The 12,728-nt window shown below is 41.6% G+C and overlaps 1 long non-coding RNA gene across 2 annotated transcripts in view; it reads left to right on the forward strand.

Annotated features, from left to right (window-relative positions):
- LOC124553924 overlaps nucleotides 1-2,381 on the forward strand; it is a 62,488-nt gene extending 60,107 nt beyond the window's left edge. For both annotated transcript variants that reach the window (XR_006968168.1, XR_006968169.1), the window contains one exon: nucleotides 2,153-2,381. This is a non-coding gene — a long non-coding RNA (uncharacterized LOC124553924). The remainder of the gene's footprint in view (nucleotides 1-2,152) is intronic.
- The last annotated feature ends 10,347 nt before the right edge of the window (nucleotides 2,382-12,728 follow it).

Below are 12,728 nucleotides of genomic sequence, written 5' to 3' on the forward strand. Positions count from 1 at the left end.
ATAAACATTTCTTGAACTTTTACAAGTCATTCTTAGCAAGAAATGATACTACACAATATTTTGTTTATTTGTACACTCTACTAATGCAATCCAAACTGGCACTACAGTTCTGTGTTTCTACATACTCAAGTGAAGCTGTGCTTGACCGGTAATCTTTCACAATCAATTTGAAACTGTTTACATCCATTTGTTTACTTGTTTTATGTAATTCTTTATAAAATTCAATGCCATGACATAATATGCTGCTCTGTAATAGTGGTGTATTTCTCTGTTATACATGTACAGTATATGTGGTGTGAAAATTTATAACAAAGAAAAGTGGAAAAGATTTCCTCAGTATTAATTTAGAATGCTTGATAAGCATTTGTATGACAAACAGATGCAGAATAGTTGTTATTAAGGTGAATAGTTACCAAAGGACAATATGCAAATTTGAGTGGGAGAGAATGCATACTTAAACTACTGTCACACAGAGCAGGAATTCGGATGTCAACATTGGCTGAGCTGAGTTTTTGATATCAGAGTGAGAAAAAAGCATGTCGAAGAGTACTTCCAAACGTGCAGACCAATACTGAGCATGTCAGATGTTCTAAACACACATTGGAATGTGGACAAATGAGATGGAAGAACGCCAACTAAGTTACTGACAGGTCATCTCTTCTTTTGGTAGTGCTAGAAAGAGCATCAAGGCCACTTAAGATACGAGATGAATTACATGTTTTGACAGATGTGATGAAAGGAAAGGAATGTTTGTACAACAGGCAAACTATTATAAAAACTCTCCAAGGTAGATTGTAACTGGGGTGTTTTGAAAAGTGAAAATCTTTCAGCCACAGCTATGCAGTCCAAAGGAGTGTCATGTAGAATTTTTAAATGAGCAAAATGTGTTCAACATTCATATCAACAAGAAAAGAGAAGGCATGCAAAGTTCTTAGATTTGTCTGTTAATGATGCAGTATGTAGGATGGAATATTTGGTTGAGCACTATGTTCACAAAAAGCTAAAACAACTCCATTGACATTCATGGCACTTGGCCACAATTTTCAGGTTTGATTTCTGTTTGCATGTGTAACTGTTGCTGTATGGATTGAAGCTGAGAAAACTGCAGGCAGAGAGAGAGAGAGAGAGAGAGAGAGAGAGAGAGAGAGAGAGAGAGAGAGAGAGAGAGAGAGAGAGTGAGTGTGTGTGTGTGTTAGGCCAATAAGTGCAAACATGTGAATGGGAATAAAAACTTATCAAGTAGTTTCACACAGTCAGTTGTGAAGTGCACCTGCACAAACTGTACCAGTTCACATTTGTCAAAACCATCTTTGTCTAGCCAAGGAAAACTTTATGTTCAGCACAACAGTTTTTTACATCTAGACGTGCAATATGAGATTTTTACTCTGCGGTGGACTGTGCACTGATATGAAACTTCCTGGCAGATTAAAACTCTGCGCCAGGCCGAGATTCAAACTCGGGACCTTTGTCTTTCGCAGGCAAGTGCTCCACCAAATGAGCTACTGAAGGACGACTTACGCCTCATCCTCACAGCTTTAGTTCTGCCAGTACCTCATCTCCTACCTGACAAACTTTACAGAAGCTCGCCTGTGAACCTTACAGAACTAGCACTCCTGGAAGAAGGGATACTGTGAAGACATGGCTTAGCCACAGCCTGGGGATGTTTCCAGAATGAGATTTTCACTCTACAATGGAGTGTGTACTGATGTGAAACTTGCCCATGAAAGGCAAAGGTCCCAAGTTCAAGTCTCGGTCGGTCACACAGTTTTAATATGCCAGGAAGTTTTAGAAATGAGTGTGTGTCATATTATGCATCAGCAGCTAGGTAGTAAAGTGCTACTGCTCAGTCATGCTGCACTAATACAGCAAACTGGTGTTTATGTAGGGGCCTTATTTCAGTTCTCCTTAATTGTTTTGAAACGTTTCAGATAGCATAAATGTGTCTATGCCCATTTTCCACTTATTGCTTGCGGTACTATTGTTGTAATGTACTAACAGTTGTGATTAACCAAATAGTCAGCTTTGACTAGCTGAAGTTTACTGTTGTATGGTTTTATTTTCTGTCCATTGAAATTTTAAGTGAATAATTTGAGTATACACCTCCCATAGTCAGGCCTGTATGCTTTATCAAAATCTTTGTTTTATGTTTCAGGCAGAAGATAGGAATGAAGTGCCAACCTATTTCTAAACTGGAAGTGCAGTCTGTAGCAAATTATGTGGAGAGTTTGCATAGCAATAGCAGTAATACAAGGTGTCCAACAAAGGACTTCCTAACATTAGAATTAAATAACATGAAAATAGTAGAATAGACATTATGTTTACTGTGGAAGCAGTAAGAACTTTATATAGAAGCTTTGAAATAATAGTTACAAAACATGGAACTGTCATAGCATAACAATGTACTTATAAATAATACTCCAAAGTACAGAGCAATCAGTTCCACAAATCAGTTCATCAAATTCAAATGGACAGGCAGCATGTAAATGTTGGGCCGGTGGCAGCTGTAGTTACTCTTGAAGATGTCAGCACACTTTCTGGAAGCATTCAGCAGAATATGAGGAAATTTGTCCAAAAAATTTCTATAGAGGCTGGTTTGAAGTGTTCAAGCATGCATATACTACTGAGAAAAGGTCCACACATGTTCCTATTGAAAATCCACAGCCACCAGGTCATATCCGTAACCACTGTGAAATAAAGGGCTTACTGCAGACCGAATTCTCACAATAACTGAAGGATTTGGTGCTGGCTGCATCTGGTTTTCTGGTTAAGGATACATCCATCTGAATGTGTTGGAGAATAAGAAAACTGTCAGTTTTGGGGTACCAAAAAAGCCCCTTTTGTATGAAGAAAAACCATTGCATTCTCCTAAAGCTATTGTTTAGGCTTGTGATATGCAGCAGGCATACAATCAGCCCTTATGTCATGCAAGAATCAGTAGCTAGTAAACATTACTTTATAATTTTTGAAAAGTTTGTCATCAAACAATAAGCTTTAGAGCCTCAATGTGCACTGAGTGATTCATGCAAGATGGGGCCTGATCGCATGCCACCAAACAGGTGTTCCACTTTCTTGAGGAATACTTCAAGAATAGGGTCGTTATGTGCATTATCCCATTTTTATGGACACAGGCATGGAAAGCCTCCATATTCACTCAGTCTGACTTTTGGGACTACTTTTCAGGGGCACGTTGAAATACATCATCAACTGGGACCATCCCACCACACTGGATGAATGTGAACTGTTGATCTGCATTGCAACTGAATCCATTTCTGTACACTTCAAGATGTGATAAATATGATGAGCAGTGAGCATTTTGAAAAGATTATGATGTGATTGCCAAGGCTGTTTGCAAAAGATAAAATTTATTTATGCATGCTGATAAAAGCGTAAATTGTACAGTGCCATTAGCAGTTTTTCTAAGTATTATACAAAACAACTGTACAAAATTCTGTGTGTTCAAAATTAATCTACCATTCATTCAATTCTTTTCTTTTCTGTGTTAGTTAATTATAAACCAGGGAGTCCTTGGTTGGCTACCCTTTATATTTATAGTTAATGAAAACCCAGCAACTACACACACAATTCTTCAGTCAGCAGATCTTCAAACTTCCACTCCTAGGTACTCCACAATGAAAGAAAGGGAGCAGAATGATGAATATGGTTCTGCAATTGAGTCAATCACTAATACACTGCAAGAAGTTGGTGATGAAACAGATATTTTTGCTAAATTTTTGGGAGCAGAAATCAGAAAAATCGTGTCAAGGAGAAAAGGGATGTAAACCTAATATTAATTAAAGAGTTATGGAAATCATTAGATGAATAAATTTTATGTTGGAATGTAATTTGCTTCAGGACTATGGAATTGTAATCTGCACCTGTCCCACTATCTGTACGCTAATATTAGCTTATGGGAGAGAGAAATAGGGGAGCATCCATACACTTCTAGGCAGTGTTCATTCATATAATCAAGCAGAGTGCATTTATTCACAGGCTGCTGCAAATAATTACCCGTTTGCAGCAAACCTCTGTGGATGTGATCAAGTGGGGGACAGACTTGTTGAATGAGAGTTTTATTTACATTCTTGTGCATCAAGATCAGAACTTATTTGGAAAATTTATTCTTGTATTCAACCATCCAGTGTGAATCATGTAACAAGGAGCATATTAAGTATTGTTTGATAACATATTCTTCAGGACTGTATATTACTTTATATTTCACACAGTACAACCTACTAAATTCAAAGTTAGTAAATATCATACAATATGCTCATTATTAATTCCCCCACTGTGCTTTGGTTTTGTATGGCAGTATCCTTTCAGTGAGGTGAAATTTATTGCCTGTGTAACTCAAAGGCACTGTGAAATGTAGGTAAGTTCAGTCACCTATGAAATTAAAGGGTCACATATGATGTATTACTATTTGAAAACACCACTGTCTGTGTGAAGCCAGTATGCTGTGTAAATTATTTTGACAGAAATATGGCCTCAGCTTTGCACACAGTTAAATAACAGGAAATGGCAGTGACCTCTGCATAGCATCACTCTGTTGTAAACCAATAAGTAAGTTCACCTACTGGTGCATATTTATTTCACCATTGTGCATTTCCATAATCCTTGGTATGTCACTAATTTTCTGATAAACTTTTCTTTCATATGTTTAGTTTTGCTTTACTCTGTTACTACCTTCATTCTAATTTGAGGCCAATGCACTGCATAGTCTTATCACCTTCTTTCTCACTGATCACGCATCCTATGACTTTTTACTGTGAATTCTGTTCAATATTGCTGTAGAGCTTCATGCTACATTCAGTGATGTGGTTATTTAATGCCAAGAGTTTGGAAAAGGTAAATATAATGTTCAAGACAGCAATTTATTCTGGTACGTGTTGTGTTTGCTAAGACTTACTAAATGTTTCACATATAAATATAGTGTGTAAAGTTTTGGCAGAATGGAAATAATTTAGGAGTAGAGGAAACAGCCTACAAAACAGGAGAATCATTGAGTTGTCAACAGATACACAAAAAAAGAATGGAAATTTTGCTAGATTTTGGATAGGCCTATCATACATTGAAGACTAGCCCCAGCCAGCCTTTTTTGTGCTGTCTGGGGTTTGAGAATTTTTTGACTGGTGAGTACTTTTTTTTTTTAATTTGGGCCTATATGTGCAAAAATAATTTTTAAACATTCTCTTGCATGCTTCTCTCATCCAGTCTTGGAACAAATGCATACAACAATAGGGAGTTATGGCTACAGGTTGTGCCACAACTTTTCACTTTGTAATTTGGAAAAACAACAAGGGCTATATGTCTGTGCTGTTTTCATGTGTGCATTTTTTATCATTTTATCTCGGTTGTTTTATATCTCATCATTGAGGAATAGGCAAAAAAGTGTGTTTTAATATTAATCTACAAAAGGAATAAAAATTTGTGAAATTGTGTAATGACAGCAACGATGAATATATTTATTGCACCATATGTGTTGGAGAACTTATTGCTGCATATAAATGGAAAGGTGATATTAAAGACAATGCAAAAACAGCAGTATGTAATCTAGCAAATGTATACCGAACAAAGTAATGTAAAATGCCTCTATGTAAGTAATTAATCACTGGGACATCAGGCAGGAATTGGTGTCAAGAGAAAGGCAAGCAACAACATTTATGACACACATCAAACAGGACAGATTATAGATGTGGTATGTCTTCTTGTAAAACTGCAGGACTGTAGACAGGAAAATAGCATATAGTAAACAGATTATGGTAGTGGGCCAGCTCTTGTCACGGGAGTACAATCCTGATGCAAATAGAACCCGGTTGCTGGTGTTTTCATTGTACTCTACAGAGCATCCAGTTGCTATCAGATTCTCGTGACTGTGTGCATGAAAATCCAAGATTACATCTCAGGAATTTCAAGTGAGGAGGAGGTGGATGTACTGGAAAAGGTCATGTGATGTTGTGGTACTATTACTGACCCTAGGAACTATATGTGCGTTAACTACATGCCAGAGTTTGTGTGCTTGGTGCACACACAAAAGCTAGATTCTCAATACAACTGCAAACTGAAAGCAGTCCACAAAAAAGTCACATTAATAGGTAGTTGCTGTTGTGTCAAAAAGTTATTTACATGTCTTGGTCTCCCTCTTTAATGTTTGCCGTCATACTACCCTCCAGTGACCAGATTGATAATTCCTTAGTATGTCTCATATCAGCAGATCCCTTCATCTTTTCTCCCCAATTCTATTTAGTACCCCATCATCAATAGTTAAGCCACTGGTGAAGTATCAGTGCAGCAGCAGTGCAGTAGCGAGTCACATATTTAGCTTTCATATTTGTTTTTAGTTTGATTCTTAATTTCTTTCTGAGTGTTTGTGCGCTTACATATTTAATTACAAAAAATCCTTGCGTATTCTTGTATTTGAAAGGAGTAATATTGCTTATTGATAGCTGTAGAGTATAAATTCATGGAGTCGTTAGTTGTTTGTTTTGGACAGCCAGTGCACTTTTGACACAGCTCAGTGAGCCTTGAGCAGCCTCTGGTGAAGTATCAGTGCAGCAGCAGTGCAGTGGCGAGTCGCATATTTAGCTTTCATATTTGTTTTGTAGTTTGATTCTTAATTTCTTTCCAAGTGTTTGTGTGCTTGCATATTTAATTACTTAAAATCCTTGTATATTCTCAAATTTGAGAGGAGTAATATTGCTTATTGATAGCCGTAGAGTATAAATTCGCGGAGTCATTAGATATTAGCAGTAGGATGGATAGGGTGTGTGCGTGCTGTGTACGGGCGCAGGAGGAACTGGCTGCGGTTCACGAGCAGCTGAGCGTGCTGTTGGCCACGGTCAGCCGCCTTCAGGCTGCTGCCTCGAGGTGCAGCAACGGCGGAGGGTCTGGCGCGTCGCTTGAGACACCCCCGGTGTCGCTTTCTGCATCCGCTGACTCAGCCACCGAGTGTACCCGGCGCGTTGGGGCTGCCCTCACCTCAGGGTGAGTGGCGGACTGCAACGTGTTCGCGTCGCTCGAGGTGGAGGGTCAATGTGGAGGCTGGCCGACTGGCCTCGCCCTTTCATCCTCTCAGTGGGCAGGTGGCCGCTCCTTCAGCAGGGCCCGAGTGGGCACACGGGGGCAAAGGCTTGCCGGTTATTGGGAGCTCCAACGTTAGGCGAGTGGTGGAGCCCCTGAGGGAAATAGCGTACAGGGCTGGAAAGAAATCCAATGTGCACTCGGTTTGTCTGCCGGGGGGCCTCATCCGAGATGTGGAAGCGGCCTTGCCTGCGGCTATCGAGTGTACAGGGTGCAGTCATCTGCAAGTATTTGCTCACATTGGCACCAGTGATGCCTGTCGCTTGGGTTCTGAGGCGATCCTCAGTTCGTACAGGCGGCTGGCGGATTTGGTGAAAACCGCTGGTCTCGCACGCGGGGTGCAAGCAGAGCTCTCTATTTGCAGCATCGTTCCCAGAGTGGATTGGGGTCCTTTGGTTTGGAGCCGAGTGGAGGGCCTCAACCAGAGGCTTCGTCGACTCTGTGACGGTCTTGGCTGCAGATTTCTAGACTTGCGCTATTGGGTGGGGAATTGTAGGATGCCCTAGATAGGTCAGGGGTGCACTACACAAAGGAAGCGGCTACTCGTGTAGCAGAGTACTTGTGGTGTGCACATGGGGGTTTTTTAGGCTAGGCAGTAGTGCGAGGTGTCCTGATGAACAATCACCAGTCAACGTGCAGGCAGGGAAATCAGGATACGCTCAGTGTAAAGGCACTTCAGCTATGAAGATATTAGCAGTAAATTTTCAGGGTGGTCGGAATAAAGTTCCTGAATGTACTGCCCTCCAGGAAGTGTGTGGCACTGCAAATTATTCTCGGGACTGAGACCTGGCTGAACCCTGAGATAGGAATTTCTGAAATGTTAGGGTTGGAACATGTATCAGAAAGACAGATTAGACACCGTAGGAGGTGGTGTCTTCATTGCAGTTGACAAAAATATTGCATCTACTGAGGTCGAAGTAGTGTGTGATCGTGAAGTTATCTGGACACGTTTAACAGGGCTAGCGGAAATAAAGTTAATTGTTGGGTGTTATTACCGGGCACCAGATTCCACCGTGGCAGTTCTAGAATCATTCAAAGGGAGTCTACATTCTGTTTCGCGGAAGTACCCGGATCGTGCTATATTAGCCGGAGGCGACTTCAACCTACCTAGTTTAGCCTGGGATGTCTATGGATTCATTACAGGTGGTACAGACAAGCCGTCACGTGAATTACTTTTGAACACATTATCCGTAAACTGTCTTTAGCAGCTAAATCGACAGCCAACACGTAATGGAAATATTTTAGATCTGGTAGCCACGAACAGACCAGACCTTATCGACGGTGTCAGTGTTGAGACAGGGATTAGTGCTCATGATGTTGTCATTATGACTATGGTTACAAAAGTTAAAAAGTTGGTCAAGAAGGCTAGGAGAGTATTCTTATTAGAAAGAGCAGATAAGCAGTTGTTAACATCCCACTTAGTAAATGAATCGACTTCATTTACTTCCGGTACGATGGACGTGGATGAATTATGGGGAAATTTTAAACACATTGTAAGTCACGCATTGGACAAGTATATGCCGAAAAAGTGGGTTACAGACAGAAAATACCCACTGTGGTTTAACAGCGCAACTCGGAGAATGCTCAGGAAGAAAAGGCAGTTGCACTCGCATTACAAGAAAGATTGGGAGAATGAGGACAGGCAAAAATTAGTAGAGGTTCATGGTGCTGTAAAAAGAGCGATGCGTGAAGCATTCAACCACTACCACCGTCACACCTTAGCAAAAGATCTTGCTGAAAACCCAAGAAAATTTTGGTCTTACGTAAAATCAGTAAACATGTCGAAGGCTTCCATCCAGTCGCTCACTGATCAGTCTGGCCTGGCAATGGAAGACAGCAAAACGAAAGCTGAAATTTTAAATTTAGCATTTGAGAAATCTTTCAAGCAGGAGGATCGTACAAACATACCGCCATTTGAGTCTCGTACAGATTAGTGTATGGAGGACATAGTGATAGACATCCCTGGGGTTGTGAAGCAGCTGAATGGGTTGAAAATATATAAATCGCTAGGTCCTGATGGGATTCCAATTCGGTTTTACAGAGAGTACTCTTCTGCATTGGCTCCTTACTTAGCTTGCATTTATCGCGAATCTCTTGCCCAATGTAAAGTCCCGAGCGACTGGAAAAAAGCGCAGGTGATGCCTGTATATAAGAAGGGTAAAATGATGGATCCTCAAAATTACAGACCAATATCCTTAATATCGGTTTCTTGCAGGATTCTCGAACATATTCTCAATTCGATTATAATGAATTTCCGTGAGACAGAGAAGTTGTTGTCCATGCATCAGCATGGCTTTAGAAAGCATCGCTCCTGCAAAACGCAACTTGCCCTTTTTTCACATGATATCTTTCGAACCATGGATGAAGGGTATCAGACGGATGCCATATTCCTTGACTTCCGGAAAGCATTTGACTCGGTGCCCCACTGCAGACTCCTAACTAAGGTACGAGGATATGGGATTGGTTCCGAAGTATGTGAGTGGCTCGAAGACTTCTTTAGTAATAGAACCCAGTACGTTGTCCTCGATGGTGAGTGTTCATCGGAGGTGAGGGTATCATCTGGAGTGCCCCAGGGAAGTGTGGTAGGTCCACTGTTGTTTTCTATCTACATAAATGATCTTTTGGATTGAGTGGATAGCAATGTGCGGCCGTTTGCTGACGATGCTGTGGTGTACGGGAAGGTGTTGTCGTTGAGTGACTCTAGGAGGATACAAGATGACTTGGACAGGATTTGTGATTGGTGTAAAGAATGGCACCTAACTCTAAATATAGATAAATGTAAATTAATCCAGATGAATAGGAAAAAGAATCCCGTTATTTTTGGATACTCCATTAGTAGTGTAGCGCTTGCCACAGTCACATCGATTAAATGTTTGGGCGTAACATTGCAGAGCGATGTGAAGTGGGACAAGCATGTGATGGCAGTTGCAGGGAAGGCGGATAGTCGTCTTCGGTTCATTGGTAGAATTTTGGGAAGATGTGGTTCATCTGTAAAGAAGACTGCTTATAAAACACTAATATGACCTATTCTCGAGTACTGCTCGAGCGTTTGGGATCCTTATCAAGTCGGATTGAGGGAGGACATAGAAGTAATTCAGAGGCGGGCTGCTAGATTTGTTACTGGTAGGTTTGATCATCACATGAGTGTTACAGAAATGCTTCAGGAAATCGGGTGGGAGTCTCTAGAGGACGGATTAATGAGCAGAGAGATGGAAAAGGCGAGGGGTAATAATGTCTGGGTGGAGGGAGAGAGGAATGTTGTCTGGTGAACTATACAGGGACTAGAATGCCAACAGCCACAGCATCAGGAGGTCATGGGGTAGGCAGATAGGGAAAACAGAGCAAAAAAGGAGTGGGGAATGGGTAAGATGGGAAAGTGATTTGGCAGAGGGCAGCAAACAAAGTGGGTGGGAGGAAAGAATGAGGAGGAGATGATAGCACAGAGGCAGTGGAAATGGTTGGGTGGAGGGAGTGGGGACAGTACGTTATTGTAGGTTGAGGCTGGAATAATTCATGAGAAGAAAATGTGTAGCAAGAATAACTATGACCTGTCCCATTCAGGAAAGCTGGTGGTGGAGGGGAGGGTCCACCTGACTCATGCAGTGAAGAAGCCGCTGAAATAGAGCAAGTTATGTTTACTTTCATGTTGTGCCACATGTTGGTGTACTTTGCTCTAAGCCATAGTTTGGCAGTGGCTACTCATACTGGTGGACAGCTAGTTGGTAGTCATACAAAATATAAAATAGCTGTGCAATGATTGCAACAGAGCTGGGAACTGAAATGGCTGCTTTCACAGGTGGCTCTCACACCCTCAGAATCTCATGATTTGATTTTTTTTATATTCCATGACCCTTGTGTTGCCTTTTTTGATGTCCATGTTACACCCTTCTTTCATGACATAGTTCACACCATTCAACTACTCTTTCAAGTACTTTGCTGCCACTGACACAATTACATTGTCATCAGCAATCCTCAAAGTTTTCATTTCATTTTGCTGATCTTTATTTGTTTCTCCTAATTTTTCTTTTGTTTCCTTTATTAGATGCTCACTGTACAGACTGAATGAAGTTGGGGTTAAGCCACAAGTCTGCCTCACTTCTTCACAAGCACTGGTTCCCTTCCAACTTTTATCACTACCGTCTGGTTCCTGTACAAGTTGTAAATAACCTTTTGCTCTCTTTATTTCATCCCTGACACCTTCAGAATCTCGAAGAGTGTATTTCAGTCAACATTCGCAAAGGCTTTCTCTAAATATGCAAGTGCTATAAACATCCCTGAAATCAGCTCCTACCAGCTTCCCCATTGTTTTGTAAATAATTACTGTCAGTAGTTTGCAATCATGACTTACTAAACTGACGCTACACTGTCCAGTCACATTAATGTGACCTCGCCTCAGAAGCTGAATAATCAGCTTTTGCTGCACAGACTGCTGCAAGACGTGCAGGAAGAGTGTTGGTGAGGTCGGGAAGGCACTAACAGTGATGTGGAGACATGCCGTGGCCAGATGTACTATGTTTCTCAGTTGTGAATCTGTGACAAGAGCAGCCCGATTGGAGGAGTCCCGAAGATTCTCGATTAGCTTTAAAACTGGGGAGTTTTTCTGGCCAGGGAAGTATGGTTAACTCATCCTGTTGCTCTTCAAACTACGCATTCATGTACTCTGCAAGCTGTATCACACGTTGCATTGTCCTGCCAGTAAATGCCGTCGTACTGAGAAAAAACAAACTGCATCCGTGGTTGGACAAGGTCCCCATAGATAGACGCATACTTTTTTTGATTCACTGTGCCTTCAGGAATGGCAAGATCACCCAGGGAATGCCAAAATAACATTTCCCAGACCATAATGCTCCCTCCTCTGGACTGGGGCCCTCCCGTGATTGTTGCAGGGTATTTGTGTGCATGTTTCACACTGTACATGCCAACAGCAACCTGTCCGATGGGGCATAAAATGTGATTCATCTCTAAAGGTCACATGTTGCCACGCACTGGACATCCAGTTATAGTAACGATTTGCAAATTCCAGCCTTTGGCGATGACGGATAGCATTCAGCACAGGTGTATAAAGCAGGAACTTGATGCAGTGATCCACATGCAGCACGCTTGCTAAACGGTAATTGAGGAGACACCGTTGGTAGCCCCATGATTCATCTGAGTAATGAGCAGCTCAACATGTGCATATCTATTCACCCATACACATCTCACCGAACGAGGTGGCGCAGTGGTTAGCACACTGGACTCGCATTCGGGAGGACGATGGTTCAATCCCGTCTCCGGCCATCCTGATTTAGGTTTTCCGTGATTTCCCTAAACCGTTTCAGGCGAATGCCGAGATGGTTCCTTTGAAAGGGCACGGCCGATTTCCTTCCCAATCCTTCCCTAACCCGAGCTTGCGCTCCGTCTCTAATGACCTCGTTGTCGACGGGACGTTAAACACTAACCACAACCACCACCATACACATCTCTGCAGCTATTGCTCACCCTGTCATATATGGTGTGTGTTGCACCACTGTTGGCTCAGTGCTGATTATAAATAGCACCATTTTACCATACACGGAAGCTTTAACTGTGGAGACACAGTTAGCCATTTTGGAAGTGCTTTCATGCTTTGTGTGAAAGCCAATGATCGTACCATTTTGGATGCCAGATAATTC

Source organism: Schistocerca americana, chromosome 11 (genome assembly GCF_021461395.2).
Source record: "Schistocerca americana isolate TAMUIC-IGC-003095 chromosome 11, iqSchAmer2.1, whole genome shotgun sequence".
Taxonomy (NCBI): Eukaryota; Metazoa; Arthropoda; class Insecta; order Orthoptera; family Acrididae; genus Schistocerca; species Schistocerca americana.